General features: G+C 54.8%; 1 protein-coding gene across 2 annotated transcripts in view; it reads left to right on the top strand.

Moving 5' to 3' along the window:
* Nucleotides 1-2,345: 2,345 nt before the first annotated feature.
* The window catches only part of LOC113211090 (zinc metalloproteinase-disintegrin-like NaMP), a 242,718-nt gene continuing 237,753 nt past the window's right edge, over nt 2,346-7,310 (top strand). Inside the window, exon 1 of one of the 2 annotated variants that reach the window (XM_052269397.1) lies at nt 2,346-2,580. The gene's annotated coding sequence lies outside the window, so the exon portion shown is untranslated. The remainder of the gene's footprint in view (nt 2,581-7,310) is intronic. The other variant, XM_052269400.1, reaches the window with a different exon arrangement.

Consider the following 7,310-nt stretch of genomic DNA (forward strand, 5'->3'; position numbering starts at 1 on the left):
GTGTGCCGCTGGCTGCGCGCCCTGATAGGTATGGGACTTCCCCGGACCGGAATGAAATCTTATGAAATATGGATACGTGTGCCGCTCTTCCGCCGAGGCCCAGCCCCGCCCCGCCGTGCCCCGCCCCTCGTACGCCAGAGGAGGACAGACACTCACCCGCCCCCGGCCCGCCGGCCGCCTGGGGGGGAGATAAAGTCCATGAAATATCTAGAATTTCATTGTGCGGCTAGAATGACCATCGTGCGGGTTCAAATACCGAGCAGTTTCTTTTCCTCTCGGAGCGGGGCCGGGGCGGCCGGCGGCGCGACGGTGGCGTCTCCTTGGTCTTGGTCCCTCTACTTTTTTTTAGTGCGTCTTTTTTTAATCCCCCTCACTCTTCTCCGTTGGAGAGGAGGGGGGGGGGGCGGAACGTGATTCGAACAGAGCTGAGGGCGAGGCCGAGCTCGCTAGCAGTGATAATCGCACCCTGCTGGCAAACAAACGAAATTACAGCGTAGGCAGCGAGCGGTGTGTCCCTTCTCCGTCTTCCTCTCTCCTCCCTTACCTCTCTCCTCTCTTCCCCCTTGCGTCCCTGATCCCTGCACCCCCTGCCCCCCGCACCCCCCCCCGGGGGGTATCCAAAACGGCCTCAGACTTGGTTCTTTATGGGCGCTTCCGCTGGCGATCCGTCTGCCATGGCGACGCTTGCGGCGTGTGCCTGTTCTGCTGCTGCCCTCCGCCAAGGAACTATGGATTCTGTTGGACGGTAAGAGAAAGAAACCCTCTGCCTCTGTGATAACTGAGCGCGCCCCTAGATCGCCGGCCCGCTGCAGCCCCCTCGGCGCCGGGCTCGGAGTGTTGCCTAACCTCGCTCCTCCGCGGGCGCTAAGCACCCACACTCTACTGCAAAGTAAAAGTAAGATGCGCACCCTGACTGCTCGATCGATATGTTGTGTTGCCCACTGCCAAGCCAACCTCTTGCCCCCCAAAACGGATCGTCTGTTAACAAGAATTGCCGACGTTACGTTTTCAAGTGGATGCCCCCTTCCCTTAGAAGCGTCGTCATCATCGCGAAAAAGTTCAAACGATCGCCCCACATTACGGCTGACGATGCCTTGCAGCAGCAGCATGGTCGCCGCCGACAAGAAGTAGTCTCCGAGCAGTCTCGCAACAGCACCGCCCGCCCGTCATGCAAATGCGACCAATTACCGAAAATTTTCAACGGAATGACGACGACGACGACGTGGCTGGCGAGACTGCGGTGCAAGAAAATGGAGCAATAAGGCGACAACCGCGAATAAAACGGCGGGGTGAAACCAGGACTCGCTCCTCCCTCCAGGGGGTGCACGGCAGAGGCGGGAGAGGGCAGCGGAGGCGGGGGAGGGTGGGGAGAAATTGAAACGTCACTCGTTATACGGCAACGCCCGCAACGCCTTGAGGGAGCTGTATCACGCCCGCTCGGTGTCAGACCCCCAATGATACGAAGCAAACGGGTAACGGAAAAGCGCCATTATTACTCGACATAAAACCTCCCCGTGCAAATTGAAACCAGCATGCAGTAGGAAGGGCTGACCCCACAGAAAGTACACGAAACTGACGAAAGACAGACAGAGGTATTGTGTACCTCGATTCTGCACACAACTGATCTTCCGAAATATTCGTTTTGATTCCATACTTACTTGGGTTCACTTGCTGATGAAAGTTGATGCAGGCTTCAGGGCGAGAAAGGTTGAGGTAGGTGAAGGTTTTTGCATCGTAACCTCAAACGTCAAGCACAAGTGAGGAACCACAACAGTTTTTTCACACGCATCCACAACGTACGCGATCCTAAAAAAAAGTCGCACAACACTCCCGAACTTAATTTTCAAAATGTGTTTTCGCCCGAAGCGTGAGTGGACATGTGTTTGAATTCTAACGGGGGATCTCGCACACCGACCAACCGAGCGGCGACCGATCGCCGACATAAACGAAAGCATTGAAAAGAAACTTCTTCCCACACTTTGTACTTTTTGCTGTTAATAAAAGTTGGCATACGTACTGTGAGCTGTTTCCGGTCCTCGTAGGTTCTTTGTGTTCTTCTTGCTGACTCGCTAAAATGGTCTACTTATTTGACCATTTACATTCCATATTTACATGTCTATTTATTTGGACGGTTAGCTCATTTTATTTCAAATCCAAATAAACCCTAGAACATTCATGAAGAAAGGAGTTTTGGTTTTGTATCTTATGTTTTTCCTTCCCAGTGGTTGCAGCAGTTGGCAGCACATCTGTCATTCCACCAGACGAAGAACAAACTTTATATGGTTTGTTTTTGTTTGTTTGTGAACGATCAAGTGAACAAGTGTATTTCAACTCCGTATGTATTTTCAACCGGCTTAACTTGTTCTGTTCAAAACTTCGCTGAAAACAGTGAAATTTGACATCATTTTCGGCGCGTGTGGATTGGATTTCAGACTTTGACAGCCGGGAACATTGTTATCGCCACATCAGCCGCTGGAGTGCAGGTTATGGTACTGAGGCGAAACTAACCCTGTCCCGTACCTGCCTCAACCTGGAGATTTTCTGAAGCATCGATAGAAATTATTCCACCTCTGAGTTCATGTAAGTAAGAAAACTGAATAAATTATGAAAGTTTGGTTTGGTTTATGAGCTATACAGTATCATATATTTAAGCCCCGTTCCTGGCACAAAGTTAGTGTGCAGGTAATATTTGTTGGCTCTGCGCACTATTATAATTTTCAATATAATGGTTTGTAAATCATTTCTGTAAACATGTGTGCTTTTACGAAGCTAAGAAAGTTTGACCCTATAAGGAATGGTACTCTTACGGATATGACTGAATCAATACCTGCAGGAAGCTATCGCTACCTTTTCTACATTAATGCTGTTTAATGGTTCTATGGTATTTCTATACTAACTAAATTAAACATGTTAACGAAGGGAATGTAAAGTGTTGCCGCTCTAACACAACATATCGTGAAAGGAAGGACAGTTAGTTGCATGTACGTATGGTGTAGACGACTGCCAGAGACTGTGCGTCTCAAGGCAATATCTGATGTTACCAACAAAACTAATTGGCATGTGCCATTGGTTTACAATGGGTTGGTTCGTTCACTCGGGTAGAACATGTACTGCCCCCCGCTCCCGCTCCCCTCCCCCCGCTCGAGGAAATTGAATAGCTGAGGCTAGTATGGAGCAAGGAAAGCAAGCAGCGGTGTAGCATTGAAACGCACGTTAACAAAATAAAAAGAGTCCGAATGTGGACCGTCGGCGGCGCGGTGCCGTGCGGTGCTGGGACGGGTGGGCGCGCAGGCTGCCACTTAGCGGCCTGTCTTGTTTATGTGATGGGCCGTGTGCCGCTGGCTGCGCGCCCTGATAGGTATGGGACTTCCCCGGACCGGAATGAAATCTTATGAAATATGGATACGTGTGCCGCTCTTCCGCCGAGGCCCAGCCCCGCCCCGCCGTGCCCCGCCCCTCGTACGCCAGAGGAGGACAGACACTCACCCGCCCCCGGCCCGCCGGCCGCCTGGGGGGGAGATAAAGTCCATGAAATATCTAGAATTTCATTGTGCGGCTAGAATGACCATCGTGCGGGTTCAAATACCGAGCAGTTTCTTTTCCTCTCGGAGCGGGGCCGGGGCGGCCGGCGGCGCGACGGTGGCGTCTCCTTGGTCCCTCTACTTTTTTTTAGTGCGTCTTTTTTTTAATCCCCCTCACTCTTCTCCGTTGGAGAGGGGTGGGGGTGGGGGGCGGAACGTGATTCGAACAGAGCTGAGGGCGAGGCCGAGCTCGCTAGCAGTGATAATCGCACCCTGCTGGCAAACAAACGAAATTACAGCGTAGGCAGCGAGCGGTGTGTCCCTTCTCCGTCTTCCTCTCTCCTCCCTTACCTCTCTCCTCTCTTCCCCCTTGCGTCCCTGATCCCTGCACCCCCCCCCTACCCCTGCCCCCACCCTTTCGTTCCGAATAGCCACCACTACTGCGCAGAGAGGTGTGCTGTCTCCCTGGCAACTCGATCCAAGTGTCTATATGAGACGAGGAGCTCCGCCCCCCCCCCTCTTCCCTCTCCCGTCGCGCCCTGACTCTCCTGTTACCCCCACTCCGGCCCCTTCCCCTTTGGCCAAGCCATTTCCACTCCCGTTAGCATGTGGCCCGTGAGACGACAGGTACCCACCCCATCCCTACCCCTCCTTCGCCGAGGTACCCCCAACCCCATCCCTACCCCTGCTACACCGGGAGGCCGGGCCCCTCTCCAGCGCAGGTAGCTTGGCGATTCGGAAAGCCCAGGGTTAGCTCGGCCGCGCTGTCCCTGCCGTATCCAATGCCACCTGAGGGGTCTGGGTGGGGGTAAAGGGGGGGGGGGGCGTTTAATGGTCCCGAAGGCCGATGGAGGGTGGAGTTTGAGGGAGTAGGAGGACATCTTGGCCTGTCTCCACCCGTGTATCACCCCCACCCCTTCGCCCCCCCCTCCCCTCCACACTCCTGCTTCCACCTCTGCGCCCTCATTTCATCTCGAATCTGCCGCCCCTTCTTTCTCTCTTGCTCGCTCTCTTCTGTCTCTCAGTACTACTTTTGTCCCTCGCTCTCCGCCCGCACCCGTATCTCTCTCCTCTCTCGCACCTTCTCTCCTTTTGTTATCAACCGAATGAAGTCTCCATAAATAATGCATCAGTGTGCCAGTGTGGCCCTTCCCCTGATCCCGGTCTTAACATAACATTAGCAGTCGCGCACTCTCGAGCCCCCCCCCCCTCTACCCCTTTCCCTTCTCCCCAACCCAACACCCTCTCCCACCCTTCGCCCCCACTTATTTTTCTTTTCTGCAACACAAAACGCTCGCGGAGGGCCTTGGTGACGACTCCAGCCACCGAGTACCGTAATAGAGGTTACATTTCCCCAGCCTCCCTCCCCCCTCCCCCGCCCCGCAGAGCTTTCTTACCCCCTTCTCGACCCCCGACCCCCTTCCGCCTACCCCTTGAAAGTTGTGGCCAACCAACAATGCATAAAGCAAACGGCACAAAATCGATTCTGTCTCGCTTGCGCGTCGCCAATAGCGCGAATCTTTCTCTTTCTCCCTCTCTCTTTCTCTCCCTCCTCCTTTCTTTCCACCCCCTTCTTCCCTCTCGCGACCTTCTCGCCGTCTGCTCTCGCTTCCTCTTTCCGGAGCCGCGACTGGCGTCGCCCTGACCGTCCTCAGCCAGCCTCTCCAGCAAATGTTGGCGACCACCTGAGGTGGGCCTCTGAGACCGCCCCTTCATCCCTCCCTCCCGCCCCGCCACTCCTCGCCACACCCACCGCCACCCTCTGCCACAACCGTGTACTGTCTGAGCGAGCGGGGTGCGGCTCTTTGACTGTGCGAGCTGTGCGCGATGGTGAGTCCTGCTCGCCCGGCATCGTCCGTCTTCCTGCTTGCTCTTCTCCGCATTACTCTCCGGACGACGACGCCTGTCTCCTCTTTTCCCGCCCCGCTCTCCCTCGCTCCGCTCTCCCCCGCTCCGCTCTCCCCTTCTGGACGGCCGCCGCGTGACGCCCTTCTGGACGGCGAGGGGCGCGGCCGCGGCACGGGGGCCCCAGCTGCAGCTGCAGAGGGGAGGAGGGGGCAAAGCTGCCAGTGACTAGCTTTAAAATCACGTACTGAAGACGGGGGAGGGAGGGCGAGAACCAGCTCGGAGCCTTGTTACCAGGTCAGCAGCGGGCCGAGGGGCCGAGGAGAAGTAGGAAAGGGGGGTGGGGGGAGAATGCAGGTCACTGGAGACTTTTGCAGCTCTGGCCATTGGAAAAGGTTGTGGCTGTCTGCGCTGGGGGTTGGTGAAGTGGGGAGGGGAAGGAGGAGGGGGTCCGGGGAGAGAGGGACTGCCGCGCCCCTGGGCAGGGAGTCGGGGAGTGGGTGGTTGTTGTTCAAGTGCCATGTTTTTCCGGAAGTTGGGTTCGCTTCTCCTCCTCGTCCCACTCTCCTCGGTAAAAAGCACATGTTTTTGGCAGAGAGGTGTTCCCGAGCTGGACATGGATCAACGAGGGCAAAAAACCAGCGGGTGAAAAGGAAGTCTCGAAGGAAGTCCGGAGAGGCCGGGGGATTTGAAAGTGAAAGGGGCAGGAAGGGGGCTGTAACGAGATAATTTCTGGATCTCTGTAGCGATCGGCGCCTGCGACTTAGGCAACTGTTCAGCCACTCACGGAGACTGGCCAACTTGGTGACGTCAGATGGCCTAGCCACAACCCGGCCCTGAAGCGAAACAAGCGAAACCTTAGCTCTGCCGCCGTCCTACTGGTGGGTTTAGTCTCGTGTGATCCGTGCTGTTACGGTGAGGCCTCAGAGGTTCTCAGCCAATTAGAGTCCTCAAAACCTCTGAGGCCACCAGTCACAGTGAGGCAGCCTCACCGTGAGGGCACGGGCCACCATACTGCAGTCAGCTGCCGTGCCAACGACGCGCGCGTGAGGTTATGTTTACGAAGCGAGTAAGTTAACCTCAAACATCGGCATCGGAATGTTGGGTTGAACGCCGCCAAGGCCCCCCCCCCTCCCCGCCCTGGCTTTTGCCTTCGCTCTCTAGTTCGTCGTCGGCGTCGTCCGCCCCACGGCCGTCGGCGAGAACCTTCACCACCACCATGAGTGACAATGTCGAGAATGTGAGCGGAGAAGTGAGTGTGGGCCCGATGGTACTTGAATTGTTTATAGAAATATATATTATGCACTAATTTTGTGCTAGTTTTGTTGTTGCCTTTAAACTTGTCAACTGTTTTGTTGATTTGTTCGCAACATCAACCCTAGCTGACATTAGACAGTGTTTTATGCTGTGTTTCTGAGTTAAAGTTTAAAATTGCCTTGTCACATTTTCTGCGGAGGATCCGCCCTAGTGCTTTGGAGTTTGTGTTGGTGTGGGTTACGTTCTTTACAATATCTATTCTAATGCTTGCTTGCCACTCGCAAGAGAATAATAGCAACCTAAATAAACATCTATTTCCATTAATTTTTGGATAGGAGAGTGGGGTGTAGGTGTAATGCCAACAAAACCTAATTAACTTAATTGCTTTAGGAAGGATAATTTTGGTCTTCTAAATTAAAATTTCTCTTTGCATATGCGTCACACGGCGCCCTAGAATTAACCTCCTTCCCAACAACAAAATAAAACCATCGAACCGCAACATCTCGCGCGCGCTGCCGCCGTGGGTGGACCGGGGATAGCGGACTGGGATAAGGTCGGCGAGGTAGCTCCGGGCTCCGGGCGGCCGCACGTCCAACAAACGGCCAAAAAGAGGAAGTTTAGACGTCCGCACGTTTTAGGCACTTTCCCCTTTGCCTGCCTGCCCGGGCCCGCAGAGCAAAGCCCCCC

Source organism: Frankliniella occidentalis, unplaced genomic scaffold (genome assembly GCF_000697945.3).
Source record: "Frankliniella occidentalis isolate FOCC.00 unplaced genomic scaffold, Focc_3.1 Scaffold91, whole genome shotgun sequence".
NCBI lineage: Eukaryota > Metazoa > Arthropoda > Insecta > Thysanoptera > Thripidae > Frankliniella > Frankliniella occidentalis.